General features: G+C 40.0%; 1 long non-coding RNA gene and 1 other non-coding gene across 5 annotated transcripts; one reads left to right on the top strand and one right to left on the bottom strand.

The window, feature by feature from the left end:
* Position 1: 1 nt before the first annotated feature.
* On the top strand, positions 2-21,803 carry LOC123282205 (uncharacterized). 4 transcript variants are annotated; one of them, XR_011499390.1, is made up of 5 exons: positions 2-82; positions 350-527; positions 1,497-1,674; positions 3,658-3,790; positions 5,765-21,803. It is a non-coding gene; the product is annotated as an uncharacterized lncRNA (long non-coding RNA). The 4 variants fall into 4 exon arrangements; XR_011499388.1 differs by lacking the exon at positions 1,497-1,674 and having other exon boundaries at positions 350-446; XR_011499389.1 differs by lacking the exon at positions 2-82 and having other exon boundaries at positions 330-446.
* LOC106823551 (uncharacterized) lies at positions 490-9,942 on the bottom strand. The gene is made up of 5 exons (XR_011499394.1): positions 9,815-9,942; positions 4,043-4,681; positions 2,505-2,542; positions 1,523-1,564; positions 490-538 (listed from the first exon to the last, which is right to left on the bottom strand). It is a non-coding gene; the product is annotated as an uncharacterized protein (transcript).
* Positions 21,804-22,817: the final 1,014 nt, after the last annotated feature.

Genomic DNA, 22,817 nt, shown 5'->3' with positions numbered 1-22,817 from the left:
GGGCCTCGGAAGCCCCCACCCACCGCCACGGGGAGAGAGGCTTCCACGATTGGTGGGCCGCGCCCAAGGAGGGGGGACGTGGGTGAGGCGCTCCGGTGGCGGAACCCCACCCTCCCGCCCCGGGCCGGCGGGTGGACACGCGGGGCCGTGCTGCGGAGAAAGGGGCTGGAGGGAGAGATGGGGAAACTGAGGCCTGGGCAGGGGCGGGGTGCGGGGGCGGCTTGCTCGGCTTTGCGGTGTGCAGTCCGGGTGTTGAGTCAAAATCCGGACCCAGAAGCGGGTGACTGGGGGCGCTTTGGATTCTGCCTAAAAGCCTTAAGCTTCAAATGCTCAATGTTTCTTAAAACAGATTGCAGCTGGGATCCCTCTGAGGTTGGAAACACTGTCATAATGGGCACGTGTCCTTGGCATTTATAGGAAGAGCCTACTTTGAAACCGCAATACAGGTACCGTTGCAAAAAAAAAAAAGTTGTGTTGCTGCCAACCTACCTGAAGGCTACTGGAAAAGGAAAGCGCGTGTAATCCAGGTGCGGCAGCCCTGTAAAACACGCCCACACACAGGCTTCATCATCATCAGATGTTGCTTAAATGCCCACATACCTGCTCAGGCTGGCTAATGAGGCTGTTTGCCACGTTGTGTTGCTGCCTGGCCTCTCGTGTTATTTTTGAGAAATTGACCACCAGGCCCTTCTGGGATCTATACTAGGATCCACCCTGCCCTCCCCTAGTAAGACTACCTACTGAGAAACGCATGCAGAATTACCAGTTTTTCTCTTAAGGGAAAATTACACAGTACAACCTTGAAATCAAAGTTAGAGCAACAAAAATCAAATATTTATTGAGTGTGTAATGTACACAAGGCACTCACTTTCCTGTTAGGCATGGAAAAATCTAAACCAGCAACTATCACAAAGAGTATCTATAAATCACAGACATTTCTTCATGAAAGAGTTAGAACTATGACAATAATTTATTTACATAGTACATTTTCTTAATGAAATAAGTCAATTTTCTCACAATATTTCTAGCTAAATAACTTCTCATAATTAAATAATAAATGGCTTTTCTGAGAAATTTCACAATTGAAACCATAAAGGTTATTAACGAATCCTTATAGGCCTCTCTGAGCCTGCTCAAAAGAAGGACAATATTTAACGAGCATTTTGAGATAAGAAATATTAGTATTTTTCTAACTCCATGCAACTACGTATAGGCATTCTGCCACTTAAACTGTGAAACTTTAATACTGTCAAGTATGGTGAAGTGTTAAAAGAAAGACTGAAAATTCAAAAACTTAGGGCAGTTGTAAAATATTAGTCAATGCCTGTGAGAAATGAGGCTGTCCCTTTATTCAGGGTGTCAGTGTTTAATGGTAAGCTGGATGCATATAAGCTAGTTCATGCATGAAGGGCAGTGGGACACTCATATGAAAAGCCAACTTTGTTCCTCAGTTATCAAGATAAGAAACCTGTCATTTCTCTCATTCACTCTGTCAGCCTTGAGATACTCCGAGCCGACTTACCTCTGTGTGGTACACCCCATATATCAGGAAGATGAAGAGACCCTGTAAAATAAAATGGAGGGAAAAGGCTGTTAACGCTAATCATTTCCGCAGTAGAAATACCTGAAATAAACTTTCCTGGGAACAGACAAAAGAAGACACACTTCATCAAGGTCAATTTGTTTTTCTATTTTTCAACATTAGAAGCTGTACCTTGAGCATTTGTAAGATAGCATACCCGCACATCACTTAGAGTGGTCGTGCTGTTCCCTTCTTGGGAAATAGAAAATAAAAATACCATCTCAGATACATAGAATATTAATTAGAAAAATCAATATGCCAGTCTCTGAAAGATAGCTGCATAGTGAAAAAATTAAACTCAGAAAATGTCATCAAAGTAGTCATAGAAATAGACTAAGCATCAGTATTTCTCAGCACTGTGTTAGGTTGCAGCAACTAGAATATACTTGTTACAGGCTTCAATGGGGTAAAAAAAATTTTTAATGTTAAAGTGTAAAACAGCTAAAAGGATAAAGTTAAGGTAATAAGCATAAATAGTTTTTAAATAATATTTTAAAAGCCAGTTCAAGTTAAGATAATATTTCACATTATCAGCTGTTGTAAAACTGTACACATTTTTATTGTATCTTATATATAATAAAAGTCTCAAAGATCTGCTATTTATTAGTCCTTAGCTTTAGAAAATACTTAGTTAATTGTAAAATATAAATTAAGTCTCACTCTTAAATTTAAAATCTTAAATTTTTGATATGGTTTAACCTTATTAGAGATAATAGGGAGCACGAAATTTTCTATGTGTTTTTGCCTTACAGAAGAAATAAAAATCTACATTGTACTATTCTTGTTAGGTACTAATAAACCAAATATTAAATGGGCATCTGGACTAAGATCCAGAAATGGTTCAAATAGTTAAGTAATAGGATATTTTCAAGGAAAATATTACAGGAATATTTTAATATTTGCTTTACCTCTGAATACTTACATCTTACAGATAATAGAAACAATCGTAGAACAAGGACACTGAATAAAACAAAAAAGAGTTTGTTCCTGTTAGTTTCTTTTTTAGAAGACTTTATTTTTTTAAGAACAATTTTAGATTAACAGAAAAGTTGAGAAGATACCAAGAGTTCACATCCAGTTTCCTCTATTATCAACATTTTACATAACATGGTACATTTGTTACAATTAATCTTATTAGTTTTCAATACTACTATCTATATGATTTCAGAACCAAAAACTATTGCAGTACATGCATTTGTATTAATAAGAAAGATTAATAAAGAGCTTTGGAACAACCAAAAATTTCCATTTTGATCATAAACTTTAAAAAATTCTAGTATAGTGAGAGTTTTCTCACTGTGTATGTTTGATGTCCCAAAGCCCAGTATTAACACTCAATTCCATCCTTCAGGTAGCCCTTGTCAAGATCCACACAGTACAGGGTGAATTCAAGTTGCTTACTTGGTACTCATTTTATAGGCTGTTGGCCCCTATTCTAGATAATTCAAGAGAAAAATATTTCTTCTCTGATTTATGAAAAAACTATGAGATAATTAACAGTCCTTCTTCCGTTAGTCATTGCTAATTCTGCACTTCATATTGTGTTATATAGATAATATAAATTAAGAGATATCACTCGAATTTTCATTCTGTTTATGAGATAGGAGTATTTTGCTCTGTGCAGGAGATGAGTTCCTGACAATACAATTTCCTGTATATTGAACAATATGCACTATGATTTCTATATGTTAAGAAACTCGGCTTTTTCCGTGAAATCTATATGATCCTTTGAAAGTCAGAGAGCCTTGTATAACGTGTATAATCACTCCTACCCTCTATTTTGTAAATTCAGTTTTCTCTAAAAGAAAAGACAGTTAAAAAAGATCACATTTTTCCCCACGTCTTGGTAAAGGGAGAAGAACATGGAGTATGTCCTAATATTTTTATTTACTGCCCTTCCATGTTACTTGTTACACATTTTAAATTTTAGTACATTTAACCCTTTAAAGGAATGGAAAATGATCAACAGCAAGTCTCCCTTTTCAAAGAAGGATCTAGACTGAAAAAGGATTTTAAATAAAGGCAGCTTCAATCTCAAAAGTTTTTTCTCTTTCTCCTTTTTCTTCACACTTAAGAGCATGATAAGCAAGCCCCCAAATGAGGACTTCTAGAGACCTAGAAACAGTCTGAAACTTGAAATCACTCTGAGAATCTCCACCACTGTTTCTCTGGGGTTGTCTACCTGATGGCACCAGAACCAGATGAGAGGTAAGACATTCATAATAATAATCAGTTAATCCAGTTGTATGCTTCACACGTCATGACTTTTCCCCACTGATTTTACCAGCTATTGATGGTTGCAATCATTGAGATCAAACTCTACAGAGCTCCATAAAGCCTTTACTACTGGATAGACATCCCATTTGCTCTATTTTCCAAAGGGAAGAATCAAAACACAGCTAAACGTAAAAATCATAAGCCATCACTCTGAGCCCCTTTTAATCCCTGCGGAGACAATACCTTTAAGAACAGCTGGAAGGAACCAACTGCCAAACTTCAACTGGCACTGGGATTTCTGCAACTCCTTATACCAACATTCTGTCCTGCCAAAGAGGGAACCCTGCAGGTACGCCACGTTTCTGTCCCGAGCGATCCCTCGTGTCCATTAGGTGCTTTCTGCTACTCCATCCATAGACATGTCCATCCATAACACGTATGGAGTATTGATCTAGAGAGGTACCAATTTCTCAGTGTTTTAGTCCCAGTAAGAATAACTGTAACTGGGCAGGAAGCCTTCCCCCACGTAGCTGGATTCTTGCAGCATGTGTGTATTTTATGGGCAGGAGCCAGGGCTGGGGAAAGAACACCAGGATATTACATCTGATACTGTATAGGAGTTAAAAATAGAAACTTAAGGGCAAGAGGGGAGAAAAATCCTCCTCTGATATTTTATTCTCATTTATCTGTGAAACATTAAAAACCCTGGGGCAGCTCTGTAAATATTTTCACTGTTCTAGAAGTCCGTTGAAGGATATCTGCAGATAGAGTCCGTGGCTGACGTCTAGTCTATTACTTTTATACTGATTGTTCTGTACTTTCACCGTGCACTTCATGACTGCTACAAAATCAATCTTCTTTTAAGTGGTAATATGTTCTTTCCTGGCGATACAAAGAACAGGAAAGGTGCCGTCATACACGGTACATTGTCTACTGAAAAGTCAGAGTGATGTGAACAATGCTAATATGTGTATAGCTCTCTCAGAGCGCTTTCATTTACATAATTCCGTTTGTTCCCCACTACAATACTGCAAAGGAGGCAGCGTGAGTATTATTAGCTTTATTTTTTATATGGGGATTTTGAGGCTTGCTCAAAGCACCACGAGGCTGACAAGTTGGCAGAGCCAAGGATTACTGTTCTGACTCCTAAGATAATGTTCTGTCACACACACTGCCTTAAATAGACACCTTCGTAACTCTCAAGTCACCGGCTTCAAGACAATGCAACTGGTGAGATGTTTCAAAGCTGGGGTTTCTTGAAAGCGTATTGCAGTTTGATTAGCTCCACAGGTCAGGGACTCAGTGTCCACGGAGAAGGCTTCGCGTAGCCCTGGTGCTCTACGTGTCTAAAATGGACTAGCAAATACAACAGAAAACAGGCTTTGCGGCAACGGTTCTCAGTTGCTATGGGCCAGGTTCTGTCTTTTGTAGTTTCCTTACGAATTCTCATTTGAAGATATATACTTGCTAGTTGCTGGGAAACATATCTTTTCCCATCAACAGGCTGCTAGGTAACCGCATAGCCAAATATCCTTCTCATTATCATCCTTTAGTGAACTTCCCTGAATGTATGGCGCTATGCTGTGTGCTTTTATTTATTTATAAATCATGCTCCAACCTACCTTCTAGAAACAGTTCCCATCTGAGGGGCTAAACCCCCTAGAAACAAAAGCACTAGTGTACGAGGCTGTGTATGTTTGAGGCTGCTTGGTACAGCCCTGCGTGTGGCAGGAGAGAAGCAGAAAGGACCCAAATGCCCTTCAGTGCAGGAATGGCAGAGCAAATGGTGGCATCTCCATCACTTGTGATATGAGGCAGCTGAAAGAACGGGGTAGAGCTATGTTTATTAGCATGAAGAGACTTCTATGCGTTGTTGAATGAGAAAAGCAAGAGGAAAAGACACGTGTGTTATGTATTCTCATTTTTGTAAAACAAAAATGACAGAACCTCCTTCCCCCTCCCCAGATATAACTGTTTAAACAGGAGAAAGGTGTGGAAAGATAACACACCAGACTGTCGTCACTGGTTTCCTAGTGGAAAGGACAAGAGGGAGAGGAGGTAAGTCAGAAACCAGAGAAATGGAAGCAAACTAGAAAAACGAGGGTGACCTTGTCAACAGAAGAGGTGGAATATAAAATTCTAGGGAGCATCTGCCGATGAATATAGGAAACAGGATCTGCACACGGATAAAGGTCAAAATATAAGGTGGACAAATAAAATATTAGTTTGATTTGGGGATAAGATTGTGGGTTTTTCCCTTGATTCCTTGATTTATTTTAACATAAAAACTACAATAAATTTGAACAAAAAAGATGACTTTATTTAAAGTAAATTTATTTTTTAAATGAGTTTATAATATATTTAAATAAATATGTATTCATTATGATTAGTAGAGTAAAAGACACATAAGTAGTTTATACAATGGAACAAATAATTGTGCCCGGGCAAGTGCGTGGTGGTGAAAGGGGAGCTAAAATTGAAGTGATTGCCTCTTTTTTGTTGCGCATTTGTTTGATACTTTTCTGAAGATGTGATTTTTGAAGGATTAGGAAGAGTGATCAGGGAGACAGCTGGGAAAGGGCACTTCAGAGAGAGATTCTGAAAAAGCACAGCTTTGTGAGAGCACAGAACTCTCCAGAGGACCTGCAAGGAACTGCGGATTGCTAGAGCAGGTGGTTTTCCCATGAGAGAGGGGACGGTGATGAAACCAGAGGCGGGAGAGGAGCAGACAGTGAAAGCCTTTGCATATCACATCAAGAAATTCAGGTATTCCTCTCCAGGAAAAGGGGATCATGGAAGAGTTTGAATCTTCCATGAAGAGAAAGGTGATGTCATGAGTTTCTTCTTTCAGTAACTCTGGTAGCAATGAGGGAGATGGATTGAAGCTGCACAGATTAGAGGCCAGACAGCCAGTTAGGAAGCTGTCGTCAGGGGAAGGGAATTAAAATCAAGGACATTCTTGTGAGAATTCAGCGATGGTTGTCAGGCACCCTCAATAGACATGGGTGCTGATGCACATGGAGGGCAAAGGAGGGAGCTGAGTTATGGATGCGTCTTAGATTGCTGGCTTCAGTGATGGGTGCGTGGTGGTACGATTTCCTAAGAGAGAGAATTAAATGGAAAAAAGGCATCTTTGATGGGCAAAATAGTACCTTTATTATTTTGCATATGTTGCATGTGAGTGTGGTCCAGTGAGCAAGTGGACACAGAAGTTTGAGCCTTAGGAAGGGTGTCTGGAACAGAGGTATGGATTTGAGAATCATCAGAGTAGGATGGAAATAGAAGCCATCGACTCGGGAGCAAGTAAAGTAAATAAAGGCCTTGACCTTGACAGAGCTCTGGGAAATGTCTTCTCTGCTTCAGAGATGAGCAGAAAGAAGAGAACCTGTGGAGGGGAGTCAGAGAGCTTAAAAGGGGATGTTTCCATGGAAGCCAATGGAAGAGAGTTTCAACAAGGAAGAAATGACTAGCGGCAAACACAGGTTAAAGGACAGACTGTGAAACCAGACTGCCTGGGTTTCAGTCCTAGCTCTGCTCTTGCTGGCTGCGTGAGCTTGGGCAAATTACTAAATATCTCTGTTCCTCATTTTCGTCAAGTATTAGATGCACCCAATAATTGTACCTGTCTCATAGGATTGTTATAGGGTTAAATGAGTTAATATTTGTAAAGTGCTTAGAACACTGCCTGGCATGAGGTCACTCTATGAGGGATCACGTGTCACGGTTGGGTCCAGTGAGAAAGGACCTGAAATGCTATTGGATTGGGAGTTAATGGTTCGTTCCATTTATATCTGAGTACCTACTGTATGTCAGGCACGGAGGACACGGTCATGAGCCAAACATTGAGCCTGCCCTTGATGGAGCTTATACTCTGGTGAATAGCATTTGTTGAACACCTACTGTGTGCGCTGTTCTAATCAGCTGATGAGCGTCACCTCACTCATTCCTCACAGTTACCCCAGGATGTTGGTACCCTACTGATCCCCATTTTATAGATAAGAACAATAAGTAGCATAGAGGGGTTCAGCAAGGTCCTGGAGCCAGGAGATGGCAGAAGCAGGATTTAGACTGAGCTGGACTGGCTCTGAACGCCTCCTGAATCTGATAATCATACGGTCTCCAGGTGGCTGCAGCTGACCTCAGTGTCAGCGGCTTCAGAAGCCTGGTGGGGGCTGTGTCCAGACTGCAGTCAGCTGAGCTTCAAATGGGAGCTAGTTAATGGGGAGAGATGCTGAAGGCATTTCCACAGAGAACCAAACTAACAAAGTCCAAGCACGGATTTGCGGTGGATTTATTTTGTTTGAGTGACAGAATAAGAAAAGCCAAAGGATTAAATCGTAAGCATGTTCCTTGGTCAAGTCCTCCTCAAATATCTGTTTCCACAATTCCTTTGCAATGAGCTGGGTGGCAGTCAGTTCCAGATTAAGATCTCTCGTGAATGCCTGAAGGGTATATATTTGGTATTATTTATTGAAGCAAGGTCAGTGTAATTTAAATATCAGATCCACATGTGGCAGAATCTCATTCTATTACAAAATCAAAGATGAAACGTACTCCCAACCAAATTTAAAATCACTAAAGGCTGCAGATGAGAGATAAGAACATTTGGCAAATGTAAAAAAAAAATCTAAAGAGTAATCTTACCTTTTCTTGGTCTGTTTCTGAATTAATAGGTCCCAGGAATCTGCATTTTTAACACACACCCCAGTCGTTCTGATGCCTGATAAAGTTGAAGAATTCCTTCCAGTTTCACTACCCACTCACTCTGTGACCCGGGGCAAATTACTCCACCTCTCTGGGCTTTGGTTTCCTCATCGGAGATAATAATAGGACCTAGCTCAGAGGATTGTTGGGAGGAGCAAACGAGCAAAATTTTTAGCACCATGCCTTGCTCAAAATAAGCATTCTGTACACATTTGTCATGTAAGATAAAGAAATCACTGTTTTGAGTTTTGGCAACAAAATTTTTCTTCTGTATCTTTTTTTGGGCTAAGATGAGTGGCCAGATATGATAATATGATATATATGGCATGCCATATATAGGGATTATCATTTTACAGGTCTGTGCTACAAGGATTTCAAAATATAGCTTAGGGCCAGCCCAGTGGCATAGTGGTTAAGTTCGCATGCTCCACTTCGGCAGCCCCGGGTTTGTGGGTTTGGATCCTGGGCGAGGACCTACATACTGCTCATCAAGCCATGTTGTGGCAGCATCCCACATACAAAATAGAGGAAGATGGGCACAGGTGTTAGCTCAGTGACAATCTTCCTCAAGCAAAAAGAGGAAGATTGGCAACAGATGAGAACTCAGGGCCAATCTTCCTCACCAAAAAAAAAATTATATATATATTTTTTAAATATTATATGAATCAAGACCCGCTTGGTTGCAAATGGCAGAAACCCAACTCAAACCAGATGAAACAAAAGGGGAGGAGGTTTATTGGAAGGATACTGGGGTAGCTATCAGACTTGAATAAATAGTTGAATAATTAAATCTTGAGATGGCAAGAAGAAAAATGAACAAAGAACTCTCTGTCTGCTTCTCGGTCATCCTCCCAGAGCATTTGTCTCTGGTGGGAGATGTCGTGCCCGGCAGGTCCAGGCTGTCATTCTTACAGCTCCTATACACGAAGGGGAAAAATGGCTTTTCTCTCACAACTCTTGAGACTGGATTCTGGCCCCATTTGGGTCACATGTCCCTCAGTGGACCAGTCACTGTGGTCTAAGGAGTGGACTCTTGTGATTGGCTCAGGCTGTTTTACAAGCCTACCCCTTAGCCAATCCTGTGATCAGAAAAACAAGATCCTAAAAGATGACCACTTGTATTCAGACCACTTAGCCAGAGCCAGAGGAGGGAGAGGAAAGGACAGAAATTGTCACCTGGGGAATGTCTGCCACCCCCATTAGTGTATACCACAGACATGGTCCCTGGGTCCCCATCCTCAGGACACACAACTTAGTGGGAGAGCAAAGCAAATAAATGTGTATATGAGAAACAAATAAAGGCTTACATACCTGGATTATGGTGTTAAGAAAATGCAAAGTGAAACATTGAGGGATCCCTGGATAATTGGGATTCTGAGTCTTAAAAGAGGAGAGGAAATCGTAGCGACCCATGAGGGGTCTCAGGCCTGAGAGACGAAGATTGTGTGAAAAGAGAGAGTGTGTGAAATAAAACCTCCTTGGATGGAAAATCCTGATTAGAGTCTTGGTAGTTTTCCATTAAGACCAGATGAGTCATTTGCTCTGGAAAATGGCAGAGTTATTAAAGGAATTCTAAGAATTAAATCACCGTAGATGCTAACGATGTAAAGATTCCTGGGATAATTAGAAGGGGGTGCAGGAAATAGAAGCAGAGAAGGACGTGAGGAAGATACCAGAGGATCCCAAATGAGGGCTCACCCCAGCGGAGGCAGGGAACTGTCAGTGAGGACAGAGGGGAGTGGAAAATCAGAACGGGCTCTTCAGAAAAAAAGTTGCAGAGCTTGATTGACTGGATACGAGAAACCAAAGAAAAGTAAGTGCCAAAGAAATGTGAATATTTTAAACTTGAGGGTGAAACAGCAAACGGAGACTTGCAGTAATAACGTGGAAGATAGGGGCGTGAAGATGGTGGTTCTGGAAGGAGAGCTCAGCTGGACTGTTTTTCAGGAGAACATGAGTAGACATAGGAGAGGAAAGAAAGAGAGAGAGAGTCGGTTTTCCGGTAAAGCATACAATTAAAAAAGACAACTCTTTGATGGAGTGGATTTTGCAAAACAACCCACATTGCGATGACAAAAGCAAGCGAGAGTAGACAGACGTTTCTATCGCGTGCCTGCGTGCGTCCTCAGTTTTCTACGTAAAGCAGTTGCCATTCCCAGTTGTGGTCGATTCACTGATAGTCAATTCAGTCCTATTAAAATTTTAATATTTCTTCATTCAGGATATTGATTTTGACAAACACGATGGGATTTTGCAGGAGGTGGTATTTGGTGTCTGGGGTAACCTAAAAGTCACAGGATGTCGGAGGGGCCATTCGCATCCTTGTTCCTACCCCTGCTACAACTTTGCTACCGTGTATTCAATCAAACAGCTTCCATGCCTGTCTTCTCCATCAGGATCTGTGCCCCTTAAGGACGCTAACTTCTTATTTGCTTTTGTGGTTCTAGGGGCACATAGTGGGTACTTAAAAATGACCATTAAATGGTGGAGTGATTAAGTGACTTAGGCAGTTTGCACTGCTGGTCAGCGGCAAAACCATAAGCTGACTCCAGACCTCCCTTCTTCTAGACTCGTGCATACTCCACAATGCCCTGCCCTTGTCTTGCTCCTTGTGTAAAGATTTCTCTGAGGTCTCCATACCAGGTAATGCTGCCCTTCCGAGCCGAATTTGGTTTTCGTCGAAAGGAAACTGTGAATCTTAAAATTAATTTGCTTTGGCTGCTGGCTGCTCAGAATCAAATTTGTGGCCTGCCGTTAGCACCTTTTTACTTTGTCCTAATTTCTGAGTGTCCATAAACCGTCTCAATCCTCTTTTGGAAAATGTGCCTGCAGCATAAATTTAGAGCCTGGCACAGCGCCAATGGTTAAGAATGAGTCCATCTTGACTGCGTATCTCTAATGACCCATTTTTTTCTTTCTTCGATTATTGATGTGAATTTCTCAAGCTATTTCATTATTTATTGAAAATTAATGTGAAATTCAAGACTCCTGGATCATTTCAGGACAGAGTTAAACTGCTGGAAAAAGCCCTGACTGAGTCAAGGAATGGCTAAGCAAATTCTGGTGGAGCAGTGTGATGTAACGTAGGCAGACGTTAGAAATAATTTTTACAGAAAGTTTTTAATCATGTGGGAAACTGCTTAAGATATACGAGTGAAGAAAAACAGGATATGAAACAAGTATGATTTCAGCGATGTAAAAGAAAATGCATTTAAAGAAAAAGAAACGAAATATGCTGAAGTATTAATGATAATTACCCTTGAGTTGTAGGATTATGGAGAAATTTTATTTTCCTTATAATACTTTGATATAAAATTATTCCTTATATACTTTTATAAAAATTTTAAACTTTTAAAATTTTTGAAAATTTTTATTTCTTTTGTTATCAGAAAATGTTTTCTAAAAATAGATTTCAAAAGATTTTTAGGGGCTGGCCCAGTGGCATAGTGGTTAAGTTCACATGCTCCGCTTCAGCGGCCCAGGGTTTGTGGGTCTGGATCCCAGGCATGGACCTGTGCACTGCTCATCAAGCCGTGCTGTGGCAACATCCCACATGAAAAATAGAGGAAGATTGGCACAGATGTCAGCTCAGGGACAATCTTCCTCAAGCAAAAGGAGGAAGATTGGCAACAGATGTTAAGTCAGGACCAATCTTCCTCACCAAAGGAAAGGACAAAAAAACCCAACCAAACAAAAAGATTTGTAATAGCATGGGACAATAAATATTCTCAGCTGTTAAATGACAAAAAGTACCTTCAAATTTGTATCACAATGTAATCACTATATAAAAATACACATAGAAAAAAATGGACAAAAACATACCAAAATGTTTAAACTTGCTACCATGTGGTAAAATTTAAGGAAATGTCTTTTTCCTGCATTTTTATTCTTTCTTTCTCTCTGTTGTTCCTCCAATGGACTTGTGTTTCTTTTATAATCGGAATTGCCCCTCCAAATAACATAAAAAGGGCTCCATAAACATAAAAACCTAATAAATCTGAAATATCCATATTTAACTGCTCTCTTTATGACTATATCTGTCCTAAATCTAGACTTCCACTTTCAATTAAGAAGATGTCGCTACACATTTCCAAGAAAGAGTTTTGAAAAAGCATCTTAACATTTAGCAGAAACGAACCACCTCTTGAGTTTCGAGAACTTCCCAGAAGCTCAGAGCTGACAACAAGTCCCATGCTTCCTGTTGTGTCTAAAAGATAATTACACAGAATAGACTGTCTAAGGAAAACAGGGGGATTGTGCTACTTTGCCGTCTGGTGACAGAACATAAAGGACAGAAGTTGTTGATTCGAACCAAAAAGAGGCCGCAGTAGCCTCTTCTGTGGAACTGGGGCAAATTGTTCTAGCAAACAAATTCACTGAGTAATTGCCGCGGTCTGTTGAAAAATTTGAAAAACAAAGAAAGCATAAAAATGTTGGCAAGTGGAACTGAAGTATCTTTTGCCAAAGCCAGCCGCGGTTCTTGGAACGCGTACCATTTGGACATCAGAGTGTGGTTCAGTAGAGTTCTCGTGTCAAGGTGCTGAGTTGGCCTGACACACCCTCCAGGCTGAACTTCATCACGAGCTGGGGTCGTTGGACATGTGTTTGTTGAGTGCTTACTATGAGCATATACTACTGAGTGCTTAGGTTGCCTGGATAGTCAACTGTCAGAATTCTAGTCTCGAGATGTTCAAATCCAAGGGCTCCTCTATTATAAGTATACCAACTGGTGGGAAATTTGGTGTATTATATATATATATATACCAGAAAAAAAAAAGAAAAACTTTTTAAAATAGAGCATAAGCATGAAATTTTAAAAATCAACAATAAGATGACACAAGGCCAAAATATTTGGAAATCCCCCCCTGAAGTCTAACCCTAGCCGTAGTATTAATAAGAGCCAGAATTCTTAAGACTAACCCTGTGCAATCTCCCTTGTCAGTTCCTGACGTTTCATTTGTTCGTTTGTAAACGTTTGCCTAGTACTTTCTACTTCGTAAATTACTTTGATGGCGCGTGATCGTGTCTTGGCCTCATTACATTCCACTTTAAAACTGAGGGAAGTGAGTGGCTTGCCTAACATTACAAAATAAAGCAGCAAAGAGAGGACCTGGACCTTGTGGCTGCTGGTTTGGCATCTGTTTGACGATAGCATGCTTCTGCTTGACGAATAAAATGGCTTACTCATGCCCGCTCCTCTTTCCATTAAACTTGTAGTTATCGTCTTTGCTCACTTCATAGGGTAGATGAAAGACTAATTGGCGAATTTCTTACAGAAGACAGGATATAAATACAAATTCCTAAGATGGATTTAAAAGCTCATCTGACCCATCTTTAAAAGGCGGCACTGACGAAATCTGCTATTTCTGCCAAGGATCTTGAGTTTTTTACTCAACAAGCTTTTGGACTCAACCTAAAATCTTAGGAGAAGATTAAGCAGTTTTCAAGAGTAATGGGTCCACAATACCTTACATCCTGTTTTATTTCGCCATTGAGTAGTTAAGGATAATGTGGATCTTTGAAACATAACCAGACTTTCAGTTCTTGACTTCATAAACAGTACCTAAATTGTCCCCAAATCCTGGAATATTAATCATTCTTTCTCAAAACCTGTAGTATAATATTACTGCTTAAATCAGGGGAAAGAACCTTTAGTCCTAAAGAGTATAAAATAAGTCTTTGCTGTAGGCTCCGCATTATTTTAATCTATAGTTAAATTAAGTAACAGTTATTCTATGAACTGAATAAACTCTGACCTCTCAGCTAATGGCCTGGAATGTTCTCTCTCACCTGGGTGCTGACTTCAGAGGCAGCTGACCCTATTGCTTAGTAGAAAAGGAAGCAGCAACTTAGCACCAACTATATTGATAGTAAGAGTGTTGTCTTCAGTAGACCTGTTTTAAGGTTAAAGTAGCTGTAAAATGACTCTTTTCAACGAGATGATACTCAGATACTTGGGAATGCTTTTGTGGCTGACATCTTGAGAGCTCCACTGGGTTGTAGCCTTCAGGTTAGAGCTCTTCAGGTCGAAATAATGTCTTCTGTGTTACTGCAGCAAGATTCTGGGCTACTAGATGGCTCTGAAAATGTTCCAGAGCACTCTGGCATGTCCCCTTCCTCCTACATCCCACCTGTACAAGCATGCTGACCCAAAATCTGTCCAAGGACGCAGCGATTCTTGATGTGGCACAAGACAAGGACACTTCTGCCTTATATATCTGGCTTCCAGGCTCACTGGAAGCCCTTCCATCCACATCACAGAATACCAGCTCTTCGGGCACTTCCAAAGTTTCACACATCCATTGACTGCAACCCATCACTTGCCAAAGGCTCCTTTGAGACACCTGATATTTGTGAGAGACTGTATCAAGGATATATGTCAACTATTCCTAGGTTCTCTGAGTGCTATTTCTATTTAAAGTTAGATCATCAGAAAGCAACATATTCAAATCATATTAATATGGCTTCCTTCAATGAGCAATGATATTATGTACCTTAATTTTTAAATTTAATTTTTGTTTTTATCAGAGTTCCACATGTACATGATTTATAGAGTCAAATAGCTCTCCAAGGCCTGTCATAAAAACATTGACCTCCACCTCCAATTTCCCATTCCCAGAGGCAACTGATTTTTACTCCTTTAGTTGATTGTTTTCATACTTAACTCAATAAGTCTAAATGATATGCTTACACTGCTACTTCCTAGTTTTTGGTTTTCATTCCATCTACGGACTCTCCACCATGGAAAATGTGAATTTGGCTCTCTTTAACCCCACTCTACCTCCTTGACCCCTTGCTTTCCTTTCTCTGAGTTTATTCTTTCTTTTTGTTGGAACACATCCTTCAGTAGCTTCCCAAGACAGGGTGAATGGGAGGCAAAGTTGCAACCCGACATATCGGAAGAACTCTTCGTATTTCCATCATAAACAATTGATAGTGCTGAACTCTAGTTTGGAAATGACTTTCCCTCAGAATTTGTAAGACATTGCTCAGTTACCGTTCAGCTTTTAGGGCTGATGTTGAGGAGTTAGCTGCCATTCTTACGCTTGATCCTTTTTGCGAAACCTACTTTCTTCTGTCTGGAAGCTTGTTCCTCTTTATTCCTAGTGTCTGATGATGCTGTTGGTGTGGGTGAAGTTTCATCCATCAAGCTGGCATTTGGAGGCCCTTTCCACCTGAAAATTCTTATCCTTCATGTCTGGGAAGTTTTCCTAAATTGCTTTTTTTTTTTTCCCCTTTCGACAATTTCCTCTCCTTCCTCTAATTTCCCTGTTCCCCACCCCCTGCCCCCTACTTTTAGAGAACACTATTCTTTGAATATTGGATTTCCTGGATAGAATCTCTAACTTTCCTCTTTTTCTTACATTCCACCTTTGTATCTTTTCATTCTGCTTTCTGAGGTATTTCATCAACTTTATCTTCTTACCTTTTATTAAGTTTTTAGTTTGTCAGACCGTATTACTTTAATTTTCAAAAACTCTGTTTTGTTCTCATCTTATTCTCGTTTCATGGATACTAATGATATTAATAATAGAATTTGGGAGTATCTTTTTTTTTAAGTTTTCTCTTGTATGTATTTAAGAGTGGGACACAAAAAAAGTTACCTGGCAGCTCCATGTCTGGGTTTGTGGCTTCACTAAATGGTTATCTGGCTGGGGTGTTTTGTTGGCTTAAAATATTGTATCATAAGTATTTTGCTAGGTCATTAAAAATTCTTCAAAAGAGCCATTTTTTAAGAACAGCAAAATAGGATGTAACGTAGTTTGTTTCACTATTTCTCTAATCTATGTGTTTCACTTCTGCACACTTTTGTGTTTATCTTTATTTGCATTCTGATTATTTCCTTGAATGAGAGGTAAATTCCCAGAAGGTAGGCTCTAAGCAGTTGGTGAGAGGGTTTATTTTGATTTAAACTCCCTGGAAAGCAATTTGACAATATTTTTCCAGAGACTTAATGTTCGTATTTTCTGACCCAACTAATAAATGGTTTAGAGTGTAGGATTTTGAGTCAAATTCACTGCTTGTAAGTTACTTAAGCTTCAAGGCTTGGTTCAGTGCTGATATAAGTAAATGCACAAAAAATGGTAGCTCCTATTACTATCTTACTCCTCTGCACCAGCATGAAACAATTTATGAAAATTTAATCAATTTTGTGGCCTTTAATTTGAATTTCTTTTTTATACTTGTGTTGGACATTGAAATTTCTTCTTTTGTGAACTGTTTATTCAGGCCCTTTGTAAACATTCTGTTGAGGCATTTGAAATCTTATTGATTTGTAAGAGCTCTTTACATATAAATAACTTTAACACAGTGGTCCATCTGAGCTTATCATTTTAAAAGATAGATTTTAAAAATGAAGATAACTTTTTTTTTTAGGTTAAAACAACAGAAATTTATCATCTCACAGCTCAGGAGGCCAGAAGTCTCAAATCAAAGTATTGGCAGGGCCAGGCTCCTTCTGAAATCTGTAGAGAAGAAACCCTGTCCTCTTTTACCTTCTGGTTTTTGCCAGCAATCCTTGACATTCCTTAGCTAGTAGATACATCACTCCAATCTCTCCCTCTGTCATCACATGGCCATCTTCTCTCTCTCTATGCCTCCTCTCTTCTTATATGGACATCAGTCATATTAGAGTAGGGCCCATCCTAATGACCTCATCTTAATTTCATTACATCTGCCTAGGCCCTTTCCAAATAATGGCACATTCTAAGGTACTGGGGGCAAGGACTTCAACATACCTTTTGTGGAGACACATAAAATTAAGATAACTTTTGAGGCTTTTTTAACCTCCTGTTAGACAAGTGACTTATGCTCATTTTAGGCTACCTTTCAGTTCATCTATAAATTAGAAATTAGAAAATTGTTTTTAAAAGTCATTTGTAATTTTACAACTTAGGGATAACCACCATTATCACTTTGGTATCTATCTTTCTAGTCTTTTTTTTTTTAATACCTAAATATATACATACGTTCTTTTTAAAAGGGAAGGGCAGCTCATTCTGTACTTTCTGCTTCGCAGCCTGTTGTTTTTACAGAACAACATATCACAAACACACTTGCATTGTCCTTAAATTTAAGTTAAATTGTTTTCCTTTCAGAGTTTTGTCTACATTGCACGTAACGTATTAGTCAACCTCACTTTAATGGCTTCGAAAATTTTAGGGAAAAACCATCAATAATAAACTTAAAACCATTTCTAAGGAAACAAACTAATAAACCGATTTTGAAACAAGGAACCCTTGATAGACAAACCTGATCTCTCAAGATATTAGTTGCAGAGAAACACAGAAGAAGCAAATCTACAGACAACTTGTATTTCTACCAAAAATGATAATCCATAAATTTCACTATTTGTGGTTGAAGGAATGCAGAATATGATTTGGCCAAGATTTTGAGTTGCGTCCTGAATGGCATTCATCAACGTGCATGACAAAAATTGAATCAACGTCGCAAAGTCACGTGAGTAGAGAACGTGATTCTAGGGAATGTGGCCACTGTCAACCCAAAGAAACACACAATGTCCGATCCTGAAATCCCTCTTGGGACACTGGGACCCCACCAGATGTAACCCAGGTTATTCTGTATGTGACCACCGTTCGTGGAGTGAAGTATTCAGGAATTTGGAAGCCAGAACTTTCAACCCATTGTCTTTTCCTTTTTTTAAACTTATTTTTATCTTGTGTTGGTTTATTTTGGTTTGGTTTTATACAGGGATCATCTCCGTGTGTCACAGGAGCCGAGGAAGACAGAAGAGGATCCAGAACATATCACGTGTCCGTGGTGTCTGCTCGACGTGTTATAGACTTCATCACGTCTATTCCCCAAATAACCCTTTTGTAGATAAGAAAAGAGTCTCAGAGAAGTCAGCTAACTTGCCCAAGGTCACAGGTTAATAGGTAACAAAGCTGGAGATTCAACCTTGGGTCCAAGTGCATTTTCTTTCCCTGCACAGCCTTCTCCTGGAATTGGATGGAAGAATAATGGGGGCCCTGTGCACCTATTGACCACTGTGGTATACTTTTGTAAGAGTAGAGCACATGCTTGATATTCAGAAGAATTACACTTGGAGAGGAGAGAGTGACGCCCAGCGACACTGTGTCCCAGTTATTTATGACAGTCCCAATTTCTGCCGCACCTCGTGAATATTCCCCTGTGTAACTGAACATGAGCTCTGGTTTTTGCTTTAGAAAGTCTTGTCAGCATCGGTAGAGGTTATCCTGAATAACAGACTTAAGGATAATGACTCGTTTTTCTAGCTCAGGACATTAAATGAAGTTCAGAGGAGAGCCTCCCTGTGTGAAAACACAAGGATTCCATTCCATGGTGCTCTGGAGGAAGGACAGACATATCCAGAAATGACCAAGCTGCAGTCAGCTCTTCCCACAAGAAAGGGCTCCTGTTTGGGAGCTTAAAATGGAAGCAGAGACAATGTTGAGATGTAAGAGAAGGAGAACTGTTCCTTAAAGCAGAAGGGTTTTCTCTAGGGCTTTCTCCCATTGCAGCTCAGCAAGTCTAAGAACATTGGTATCTAGATAGTCTGGGGAGAGACATCTAAAAGGAGGGGTGACCCCAACTCTGGGAAGTAGGTTGCTATGACAACAGTGGACCAGTGAGCCTTCAGGGCACTCCGCTTCTGGAGGTGGTTGCCGTGCACCAGCCGCATGGCGGGCACTCTGCTTGGGGCTGGGACGCAGTAATGCTAAAATTCAGTCCTTCCTTTCAAGGAGTTAACTCTCTGGAGGGGGAGACAGAGAGGTACACAGTGAGGTACAAAAGTTGTCCCGGGGGATTTTTCATAATTCTGCAGTGTCAGGGCAAGTCAGGAAAGGCTTACTAGATAAGATGCCAGACACTATCTTAAGTATTTTATGTAGGTTTCCAGTGATGAATAGGCATTTCCCAGAGAGCTTCCTTCTTAATAAAAAGCTACTTCATGAAGATTGGCCTTTGGGAAGAGAATTCACCAGTAGAGATCACAGCAGGGCCATTACTGCCCCCTAAGTTAGACCTTTGCATTTCGGGGGCATCAAGGATGGAGATCCCATCCAGCTCAGAGTGTGGGCATCTTGAGGGTAGCTCTGTATCTTGTTCTTTCTTGTGTTCCCACTGTTGAACACAATGTTCAATAAATGTTTGATGGATTGGTGAATGAATGATTGAACAGATCATCAAATTAAAAAATGAATCAGTTATGATCATCAAGTGGAAATAAAACTTATAGGCAAGACTAAATAAAGGCGTTGTCGTTATTGAGTATCATAGAAAGGAAACAACAGAGATTAATCATATATAATAAATAATCTTGCTTAGAAAGCAATCTCCCCCTTAGGAATTTGTAGATTTTATCCCATCGTAGCTGATGGCTCGCCTCCATATGGTGGGCACTATTTTAGCATCCTCCTTTACTCCCTCCTTCATTTGACATCTTGATGTCCAGATTTTTGCATCTAAGAAAGGAGACCCAGAGACTGATGAGAAATTCCTTCTCCCACCTGCCTAAAGCTTTCTGAGTTCAGTTTCCCAGGGAACCACACCCTTTCTCTAGACAGGAGAGGGTGAGGATGAGCTCAGGCTCTGTCACAGAATAGGACAAAAGGAATGGGTAAGGTTTTGTGATGAGGCAAGACTCAGGGATGGGGCAAAAGATTGAGTCGGGGTTAGAAATAAGGTTCAGGGACAGCATTAAGGGATTAGAATGTCTCTCACACCAAATACTTGGTCAAAAGGATCACCTTTAAATAGCTATGCTAAAATGACCTTTCAGTAACTTATTGACTGTCGGTAACCTTATTGTAACTGTTGTAAACGTCAGTGTTTCACATAAAAGTACCCTTGCCAAGAGAGTGGGGCAATCAATAGGAGACCTGTTGGCAGTGACTTTGATGGGTCTTTGGAGGAGGGACCTGAATTATCATTGCCAGATTCAGGTACCACTGCATATCTTTTATTAACCAGACTTTCCATTATTGAGACAAATCCTGTAGGTGAAAACGCATGAGGTTGTTCAGCAAGATACATTCCCCAGTTTCTCGGGCATGAGCTCATACCAAGAAATCCCTCCCTAATAGTCATCGGTCCTTTGAGCCACAGGCTCCTCCAACTAAGGAGCATGAGGTTGTAATTTAACGTGACTGATAAAATGAAGAAGTAGTCAGGAGTGAGCGGACTCTGAGGCCAATGAGGATGCATGTTTACGGGGGAAAAAATAAACCATCTAATCTTAGACTTAGGAGGAGCTTGTCTGTCATCTGGAACAGTTTCCCAGCACCGTAACTTCCTTGTCAGGTGATTACCTACCTTCTTTGAACACTTGCAACGGTAGGAAATGTTCTACACTTCCTGCTTTGTGGGCACCAGCTCTGTTTGGGGGCAGCACTGACTTATATGGTAACATTGGGCTGAATTCTGCCTCTCTGTAAAATCCATTCCTTTGTCCCAATTTTGCTCTTTGGGGGCAACACAGAACTCTATGCTGTTTTCTGTGGACAGCGCACAAAGTATTTGAAGCCATCACACGTGTGCTCTTGCATCTTCTCTCTTCCCAGCTAATTGTTGTCAGTTTTCTCAACACGGACCTATGACAGTGTTTCTGATCTCTCTCCTCGGGTGAACGCTCCCTGGATGGTCATGTGTCTTACTACAGGGCAAAGGTGGAGCTGAGTCCACGTGTGGTTGGACAAGCTCACAGTCCAATGGTTGGCATGTTATAATTCTGTTAGTGTAGCCGAAAATTGCCTTAGAATCTGAGCGACAACATCATACCATGTGACTGTGCATGGGGAGCATGTGCTTGAGATGAATTAAAACCCCAGATCTTCTTGGGATTAACTGCGCCCCTCCCCTCCTTTGTCTTTTGTGCTTTGTTTAGAGGACGTGAAATCAGAGCTTCACATTTATCCCTCTTTTGTCTCATCTTTGTTTTGGAATGTAGACTAGCTTTGTGTGATTAAAAGAGTAGTTTATTCCTTTTTTAAAAAAATATTTGTTCGTTGTAAAAAATCCAAGTGGCAAGAGTACAGAGAACAAAGTAAAAATCACCCAAAATTCTGCTGCCTAGGAGTGATTACATTTTTTTTAAAAACATGCAATTTTATGTTTATAATGGTGTCAAAAAAAACAAATGTTGTTTATAACAGTGAGTGTGGAGTTGAATTGATAATTACGTTTTGTCATTTTTAAGTATAGAAAGAGGTCTATGGCACGATAACATAAAAAATGAAATTTGCCAAAATGTATAATCAGACTTTTTGTTCATTGACAAAAGAAACTCCATGCCTATCGATAGGAAGATACAATATTTTCGAAGTTCATCCATGTTGTGGCAGGTACGAGTACTTCACTTCTTTCTAATGGCTGCATACTATTCCACTGCATGGCTATACCACGTTTCATTTATCCATTCATGAGTTGACGGACATTTGGCTTGTCTCCACTTTCTGGATATTATGAATAATGCAGCTATGCGCATTCATGTAAAGGTTTTTATGTGGACATATGTTTTCATTTCTCTTGGATACATGCCTCAGAGTGGAATTGCTGAGCCAAATAGTATCATTGTGCTTAAATTTTTGAGGAACTGCCAGGCTGTTTTCCACAGTAACTGTATATTCTTGCTGGTAATCTGTGAGGTTCTGATTTCTCCACAGCGTCTCTAACACTTGTTATTATCTACTTTTTCATTACAGCCGTCCTACTCAGAGTGAAGTTCTCTCTCACTGTGGTTTTGATTTGCATTTCCCTGATGACCAATGAGGTTGAGCATCTTTTCAGGAGCTTTCATTGACCAGTTGTATATTTTTTTTGAGAAACTTCTATTCAGATCCTTTGCCCCTTATTTAAATTGGGCTGTCTTTTTATTATTGATTTGCAAAAGGTCTTTATAGATTCTAGAAAGAAGCTCCTTATATTTGCAAGTATTTTCTCACACACTATGGGTTGTCTTTTCATTCTTTGTTGTGTTCTTTGAAGCACAAAAGATTCAATGTTGATGAAGTCCTATTAATTTGTTGTTTTTGTTGTTTGTGCTTTTGGTGTCATAGAGACGGATCCACTGTCAAATCCAGGGTCACAAAGATTGACCCTTACATTTTCTTCTAAGAGCTTTCTAATGTTAACTCTTCCTTTCAGGTCATTGATCCATTTGGGGTTACTTTTTATGTATGGTGTGAGGCAAGGGTCCAACTTCATTCTTTCGTGTGTGGCTATTGCTAGGATTGTTTTCACCAAAGAGCATTTTAACATTGTAATAAACAGCTCTATGAAGCACAACTCTGTGTTTTTTGAAGGAATGTAGTTTGTCACAAAATATCACAAA

The sequence above is a fragment of the Equus asinus genome, chromosome 30, assembly GCF_041296235.1.
Source record: "Equus asinus isolate D_3611 breed Donkey chromosome 30, EquAss-T2T_v2, whole genome shotgun sequence".
Lineage (NCBI taxonomy): Eukaryota > Metazoa > Chordata > Mammalia > Perissodactyla > Equidae > Equus > Equus asinus.
This window is presented reverse-complemented; position numbering and strand designations above follow the sequence as displayed.